The sequence below is a fragment of the Pituophis catenifer genome, unplaced genomic scaffold (genome assembly GCF_029215685.1).
Source record: "Pituophis catenifer annectens isolate HBS135680 unplaced genomic scaffold, rPitCat1.0.hap2 SCAF_2, whole genome shotgun sequence".
NCBI classification, from domain to species: Eukaryota; Metazoa; Chordata; class Lepidosauria; order Squamata; family Colubridae; genus Pituophis; species Pituophis catenifer.
In genome coordinates this window covers 179,983,014-179,992,020 of record NW_027256882.1, presented here as the reverse complement: position 1 = coordinate 179,992,020, position 9,007 = coordinate 179,983,014, and positions in this window count along the sequence as shown.

Genomic DNA, 9,007 nt, shown 5'->3' with positions numbered 1-9,007 from the left:
GCAATATCAACAGTCTATTTTCCCTTTCATGATAGCCTCAGTCAGGTTCCTCCAAGTGCTATAAATAAGATTTCAATATTCCTTGACACTTTTATTGTAAATCTTTCCTTCTGATTTTCACTGACAAGTGGCTGGGTTTGTAGTGAGCCTCGAGGCAGTCTCATTTTAAGTTTTGTAAGCACAGAGGGGAAGTGTGTACACTAACCCAGCAGCTTGGATCCTCAAGTTTGTTATCCCCCATTAATTGGAAGCCATGTAAAAGTGATCAGGTTTATATTAAAAATAAAAAGATAATGGGAGTAACCTGTTTGTATTTCTTGCAAAGTGTCATCGTTCCCAGTTGTTGCATTATTAACCTTTTATTTACCATTAAAAACTATATATGACCGAAGATGTTACTATGCAAAAATCACTTTGCATCCTTTACCCATTGCACAATAATGCTGGGAAGTAATCGGTAGGCAATAAGAAAAGTAAAATAGAAAGGCAGTGCTACTCTGTCAAGAACGATGCTGGATACAGTAATAAAAGTTTATTGCTTTGGGCAAGAAAATGTCAGATTTGTAACATAATATGAATAGTTAAAATGGCTAAGGAATGGTTAAATAGTTAACTAAAGAAGGATAGTTAAAATACTAAGGAACCACTTGGCCATCTAGCTAGCTCTGGCAGCATCACTCTGAATGAAATTCGCAAACCTAAACTCATCCTTAATTCATTTAACCTTTCATTCTAATAGGATTATTCTTGAACGTGCTTCATTTTCCTCCATGTAAATGGTTCACTGCCCTTCATTCCTTCTAAAGGTATTTCTGCATTTGTTGAAAAAGCTGCAGTTAAAAAAAAAAAAATCTGGGCTTTGTGAGTTTTCTGGGGTACGTGATTGTCCCCTCTTGTGACCTCAAAAATTAGGAGAAGTCTTAATTCTACTGGAGCTTGGAGGGTTGTTAAAACCTGTTTCTTTAGAAGGGTGGGTATCATTAATATGCCATCACAGAAATTTAGCAGAAATATTTCACTAGTGTCAGCCACCAAAAAAAAGACTAGTTTGGCAACATTTTTCTATCCCTTCATCTAGGCTTTCACAGCACTGCATCAGGAATGCTGGCATTTTTGTCAAAACTTCTCGCAGCATCAATCTTTGTTGCCCTTGCTTGGTGGAATCTGGTGTCAGCTGTCCCAGTACAAAGAGGTTGTATTGTAATTCAGTACCCCATGGACAGTCAGGCATCACAATGTGCCTCTGTGTGGGTTGGAAAGAAGAGTGTGACTGGATGCCACCTGTGCCATTCTTTGGATTTTGTTTATGTTCCTTATGTGGAATTGAGTCCTATTTGAATGGCAGGAGCCAGAATGAGAAACAGACATGGTAAGTGTAGTATTTTGTTCCCCAGATCCAACTGAACAATGTTGATGGGGAAAGAAACAGGGAGGGGGCAGACATTTTGACAAGGACCCACTGGAGCCCAAGTACCTCGGTTCCAAAAACTGAAGGCATTCTTGTGACATTACTGAGTTGCCCAGCCACACAGTAGGTAGTAATTCACCCATCCTTTGTGCATGATGGAGCTCAGCAGCCATTACAGCACAATGTCCTTTATTATAGATTCAGTGACTTGTCAGTTTCCATAATGCTGCTTTCTGATTTTCTATCAGCCATCTTCTTGAACAGGCAATGGCACTAGTCATCGTGGTTCACTTATAGTAACACAAATGTTAGGACCTTTTCCTCTTCCCAGGGACTTCTTAGTTACCCATAAATTCAGAGAAATAACTGGGCTTTTCCCCCCATGAAAGCCATCGAAATCAAGGACGCCTACAGAGCATTCCCTCCCATTTTTTAAGTATTAGGGTATTGGTCATAATATAACCAATTACTAACATTGACAATCAGGTTAACGCTACAGTGGCATAATGGTACCCAGGATATTAAGAGGGGAGGAACCTGTGAGTAGATTTGTGTGCAAGGGGAGGGTGTAATGGACTGCCATGATAACTTTGGGAAACAGGAGGAAGAGCTGCAGCCTAGGCAACAGTGATAAGAGACATCTGAGCCCAGGAGAAAGCTGCTCTGAAGGGATCCTTCCTAGCTTTCTGGAAAGTAAAGGCAAGAAAGAAAGTGTTTTCAGACTTGCAGGATTACTGTAACTTTACAATAAAGGTACTGTTAGTACTCCCAGTTTTTGTTTCCTGTTTGGACTACCTCAAAAGGGCTGGCAGGAGGAACATTCATGTGCAGCAGCTCAAAAATAACTAGAGGCAGCCTATGAGTAACTGATCATAAAGTTCATATTTTATCAAAGAGATCTTGTGCTTGCCAATCATCCATGTACTCTTGCACTCATTCCCTAGACTGCTGAAAATAGAGAAGTAGATAAACGTCCCCTCCTGAGCCAGTGGAATAATTTCCTGGGTGAGTCTCTTTTATCACTTCACAAGCTCTGATTTTACTGTTAAGGAAAGCAAGCTGGCAATTCTGGGAAGGGAAATACAATTTTGTCTCCATGAGATAAACCTATTTTTATGACAGCAGCCCTGAGCTCAAAGCAAATTGGTAGGGGTTGTGTGTTTTATAGCTAAAAGGCATTTTTCATTGTCCCAATATTTTTTTTTCTAATCCTCATGATCATGTGGGAGGAAAACATGTATTTAACAAGTACTCATTTTGACTACACCAAGACCACAAGAGTTTACCAGATGAACTGTGGTATTTCAAAGTACTACTTTTAACACTGAAAAGTGACTAATCTCACAGTTGACATAATCTTCAACAATCCTATTGCCAAGACCATAAATCTTCACACTATAAAGTGCACGCTGAATCAGAAGTTATTTTTAAATTCAGAAGCCTTCATCCACTTACAACAAATACGTTCCTTAAATCACACCTTTGTTAAATAAGCCTTTACTTACCTTATTGTGTGCATTGTTCATGGACCTTATTTCCTCCTTAACACAGAAATTACCCATCTGTAATTTAAGAGAAATAAATTCGACGTGATTAGGTAAGGAAAATTCATGTTGTGCATTCAGCAACTTCATCCTGATTACAAGGCACCTTAAGGCAATTTGGACTTGAATAAAGACCATAGTTTCCTGTCTGGCTGTGAATGTTAACTAAGTCAGCATTATTCGGTTAATTGTGTTATGTGCTACTATTGCTATTTGAAAGATCCTGAAGTCTATTCAGATCCTCTAATTCAGTTGCCACTGTCTACATTTATTGCATATAATTTATTTCTGAGTCACTATTTCTAGCTCCTGTTTGGGTGTTCATATGAACCTGCTAACCTAATAGGAACACAGAACATAAAATAACAGAGTTGGAAGGGACCTTGGAGATCTAGTCCAACCCCCTACTTGAGCAGGAGACTCTACCATTTCGGACAAATGGTTGTACAATCTCTTATTGAAAACTGTTTTAAGTGACTCACAAAAGCTTGTGCCAATGTGTTTCTTTAAGGCCATGTATCTGTTTGTTCTAGCTGCAGAGAATCTCCTGCTCAATTTTGCCTGGTGCTCACAGCACAGCCAAAAGTTTCAGTCTTAACAGAGAAGGAGGTTCCTGATTCTGAATGTTATGTTGATTGACTTTTTTCCTGTCCAGATTTTTACTGAGATAATAAAATCAAAACTCCAGTACACTTAGAAGCAAGATAGAGATACATGTTAGACTTTCATGTGATGATACTGCTCCATTTTTAAAACTCTTGGAAATAATAACAACAACAACAAGAACAAAAACAGCAAAAACTACCAGCAGCAAAATTAAGGAAGAACCCCTTTTTCTTGTCCTGAAAATTTGGTATGTAAAAATAACTTTTCTTCCAGAGAATAATGTAGGTTCATCAGCTCAGGAGAGGTTCTTTGGCCTCTGGAATACCTCTTATTCCAGGTTTCATCAAATGTAAACTAAAGTCTGATTGTTGAGCAATCACTTCACGGGTTACCTGGGATTTTGTCCTGACATCCAATTAGAGTTTTGTAACTTGGCCTTTCCTTTGGAGCACCAGTTATAGTTCCCATCCCAGAGTGCATTAGCCTGATGCTCTTCAAAAGCTCCACTGCAGATCCCTGTTTCCATCACAATGAAAAGAAAAAGACATTACAAAGGTATTTTTCTTCCAATTTTGGAGGTATTATCTACGGTATTCCATTCATTCTCCTTGTGCAATGAACCAGTTTCTCAGAAAGGATACATAAATAGAAATTTATTCTGTTACTTAGATAAAAGCAAAATAATTCTAAACAGCTAATCCCTGATAATTTGCCAATCTAACAGTACCCCAGTCTGCAGTAATGACAACAAAAGATTTAAGAGTACAAAATATTTAAAACATTAAAAAGATCCGTATTGGGATATCTATATCTAGGCCATCTAACCATTGAAGTACAACATTGTTTATCTGAACGAAATCAGAAGCTGGATCATATATGCCCTCCGTTTACAGCCGGTCACGATGTGATCTACAGTTTGACATGGGACCCTGCAGTCACACTGAGGGGAGGATGCTATGCTCCATTTATACAGTGTATCCAGAAGACATGTTACAATGCGATAATTCTTTGGGAGAAATTAGAGTGTTTTTATAAATATTTTTAAAACAATCCAGGCATTGCAACTGCTCATCCTGAGTCAGATTCCAGAAAATAACTAAGATGTTCCTCCATCCTCATTCCAGAACTATAAAAGATTTAACTCAAAGCCTTTTTCTCCTCCAGACCCAGCAGCTATACCCTGCTGGGATATCTGCAGAGGAAGCCTAATTCGGTAATTAGCACACACTTTGGAAGTCTCAGCCCATTCCCTGTGAGAGCAACAATCAAGGAGGACCAACAGGTTGAAATGAAAAGACTTCAAGATAAATATTAGAAGGAACTGCCTATGGATAATAGCTGCAAACAATGGTACTGGGGTGGGGGAGAATAGAAGGCCCTCCTTGCTGAAAATTTTCAGCTGGGAATTGGGCAGCTAGCTGTCAAGGATGGTAGAATTCCTGCACTGAGCAGGAGGCTGAACTATAACTATTTATCTCAATAAAATCCTTTTCAACTGACATTCTCAGACTCTGGGGAAGAATGTAACAATGTTTACCCAACAGTCCTTTTGCTATCTTGTCTTGGGGCAACAATAAAAAAGCTGACACCGATAATGGATGAAGTGCTGTTCACTCCATTAAAAACAAAAGGAGAAGCTGAACTGAATCAGTGAGAAATGGAGGAAGGAGTAAAGATGGGGCTCCCGTGCCCTTTTGTCTCTCCTGAGAATCTGGATTGACTTTCTATGTCACCCACGGCTTGGGTGCCATGTTCACAATGGAGCCTTAAAGCTTGAAATGGAATGAGGGAGAGGTATTTTGGCTCCTAAATCAGAAGCATCTAAGGGTATCATCCTCTCCCCATCATAGTCCCATCTGCTACAGGAAGCAGTCAGCTTTGCAAACACATTTGCAGAAGTCAAGCCCTGCTTGCCACCAATCTTTCTCTTTCTTTCTTCTTCCTTCCTTCATGGGAGGCCTCGGCTTTGCCATGCATTGCATTTTGTCTTTCAAAAGCTAAAAGGAAGGGGGAGAGGGAGGTGAAAATGTTGGTAATGGTATCAGACAACTGTGTGATAAAAGTGGGGAGGAGGAATGGGGAGTGCACCAGGAGGGAGAATTGGGAAATAAAACCAGAAAAGTGGCACCTTATCCAAAACCTCCTCAACTCCAATACTGCGGTTGAAGTGGACAGAAGGAATGCCCTCCCTTAGCACAAAATGAGTCCCTCCCTTATGATGACTTATTATCTAATTAGGAGCTACCATATATGAGCTGCAAAACTCTGGGCAACCACTCTAAAATGTAATCATATTAATTTGTTTGGGCACTATAATCAGTCAACTCCCAACAGATGCTGATTGGACCTGTATTGGGAAGCTATGCTAGCGCAGAAAAACATTGTTTTCAGGTTTCAAATATTCGCACCTTCTACATGTGGGGGATATTAAGCATTTCCACTGGAAAGAGTAAAGCAAGCTACTTCCGTGTGAAAAAGATATTCTCAAAAATCCCTAGGAGGCAACCCAGGAGCCACATACGGTAGGATTTTGAATTATTCCTGCAAATCCACTAGGAAACATTTCATGTCCAACAACATAATTGATTTTTGAAGCCCAGTTTTATTAGACCTACCCTAGTCTATTTTCTACAACAAAATTCTGCTATATAGTTATTTGTAATCAAGAGGTTCTTAGCTCCCACCTTGAGGAGCTTTGCAATCAGGATACTGACTTAGTGCAATGCTTCTCAATCTCAGCAACTTTAAGATGTGTGGACTTCAACTCCCACATGCTGGCTGGGGAATTCAGCTAAGGTTGAGAAACAATGGCTTAGAGGAAGACATAACAAAACTGCTTACTAACATTCCAATGAACACAAAATTGGTTAATCATCACCTATTAGTCATTTGGTGTTAGAAGATACCTACCCCGCAGAATGATCTTGATAGCTTTAAAATTGGATGATACAACCATAAAGAAGTTTAAATTGGTTGACCTGGTTGGGCCAGGAGGGGGGAGTTCCCCTCGTAGATATGTGCCCACCAGGCTTCCGGGCATTCCACCAGCCAAGAGCTCAGGGCAGGGGCGGGGGGGTGGCGGTTATTATAAAGGAAGGTCTTGATCCGAGGGAGACCACTGTTCCACAGATAGCCGGATGTGAGTCCCTTCTTGTGAAGTGGGGCCGTGGAGTGCAGATGGGTCTGTTGATCACGTACCTGGCTTCCTGCCATGTGGCAACGACCCTGCCTGAGCTACTTAACGTCATAGCCGAGGTGGCGGTTGACACCCCCAGATTTTTGGTCATGGGGGATTTCAACCTGCCATCCATCGGTGAAACGTCTGAGGTGGCTCGGGAGTTCATGGCTTCCATGACGGCCATGGACCTGACTCAGTTAATTCATGGCCCTACTAACACGGGCAGGCACACTCTGGACTTAGTTTTTATCTCTGGTCAGTGGTCGAGTGGCCTTGATATAGGGGATATAGTCATCGAACCCTTGTCATGGTCTGACCACTCGCTCCTTCGACTGGATTTTCTAACCGCTGCACCCCGCCGCAGGGAGGCGGGACCGACTAGGTGGTTCTGCCCCAGGTGCCTGATGGATCCTGATAGGTTCCAGATGGAGCTTGGGCCATTTCCTGAGACTCTGGCACATGACTCGGCTGAAGACCTGGTGGCCGCCTGGGACAGTGCGGCCGCCGGGGCTTTGGACCGCGTCGTGCCTTTGCGGCCTCTGACCCAGCACCAAACTCACCTAGCTCCTTGGTTCTCCGAGGAGCTGAGGGAGATGAAGCACTGGAAAAGACGCCTGGAGAGTGGTTGGAGGACCAGCCGTTCCGAATCCGACCGAACACTGGTGAGGTCTCATATTAAGACCTACCTAGTGGCGATAAAAGCGGCAAAATCTAGCTATTTTGCTGCCCTTATTGCATCATCAGATAATCGCCCAGCCGCCCTGTTTAGGGTGACTGCTCCCTCCTCCATCTGGGAGCACGGGATGATCCCTTGCAGGGTTGAGCTGAGGATTTTGTGCAGTATCTGCATGACAAGATCGCTCAGATTGGGGAAGGCCTGGCCTCTGACTGGGTAAGTCCAGACGGGATGACTGAGGCAGGTCTTGAGAGTGTTATCTGGGAGGGGCTCGATCCTGTGGCTCCTGAGGACGTGGACAGGATTCTGGGATGGCTGAACGCGACCACATGTTTATTGGACCCGTGTCCCTCCTGGTTGGTGCTGGCTTCCCGGGAGGTTACATGAGGCTGGCTCCAGAGGATTATTTACGCTTCCTTGAGCGAGGGTGTCCTGCCGGCCGCCTTGAAAGAGGCAGTGCTGAGGCCCCTCCTGAAGAAGCCCTCTCTGGATCCGGCTGTTTTGGCTAACTATCGTCCAGTCTCCAACCTTCATTTTATTGTGAAGGTTGTTGAGAGTGTGGTGGCGCAGCAGCTTCCACAGTACCTGGATGAAGCTGTCTATCTAGATCCACCCCAGTCTGGCTTCAGGCCTGGGCACAGCACAGAAATGGCATTGGTCGCGTTGGTGAATGATCTCTGGAGGGCTCGGGATAGGGTTGCTCCTCTATCCTGGTCCTGTTAGATCTCTCAGCGGCTTTTGATACCATTGACCATGGTATCATGTTGCACCGGTTGGAGGGGTTGGGAGTGGGGGGCACCGTTTTGCAGTGGTTCTCCTCCTACCTCTCTGACCGGTCGCAATCTGTGTTGGCAGGGGGGCAGCGGTCGACCCCGAGGCACCTTGTTTGTGGGGTGCCGCAAGGGTCGGTCCTCTCGCCCCTTCTGTTCAACATTTATGTAAAGCCGCTGGGTGAAATCATCCATGGCTTTGGGGTGGAGTTCCATCAGTACGCTGATGATACTCAGCTGTACATCTCCACCCCAGGCCACCCCAACGATGCCTTTGAAGTGATGCCCCGGTGCCTGGAGGCCGTGCGGGCCTGGATGGGGAGAAACAGGCTCCGACTCAACCCTTCCAAGACCGAGTGGCTGTGGCTTCCGGCGTCCCAATATAGCCAGCTGGTGCCATCGCTGGTTATTGGGGGCGAATCATTGGCCCCCACAGAAAGGGCTCACAACTTGGGCGTCCTCCTAGATACACGGCTGTCTTTAGAAGAGCATATGACGGCCGTGGCCAGGGGGGCTTTTTATCAGGTCCGCCTGATACGCCAGTTGCGTCCCTTTCTAGATCGGAACTCCCTACGCACGGTCACTCAAGCACTCGTCACTTCCCGTCTGGACTACTGCAATGCTCTCTACATGGGGCTCCCCTTGGGGTGCACCCGGAGGCTCCAGTTGGTCCAGAACACGGCCGCGCGGGGGATTATGGGAGCGATGGGGCGCTCCCATGTGACACCTCTCCTGCGCGAGCTGCACTGGCTTCCTGTGGTCTTCAGGGTGCGCTTCAAGGTATTGGTGACCACCTTTAAAGCGCTCCATGGCTTAGGGCCGGGG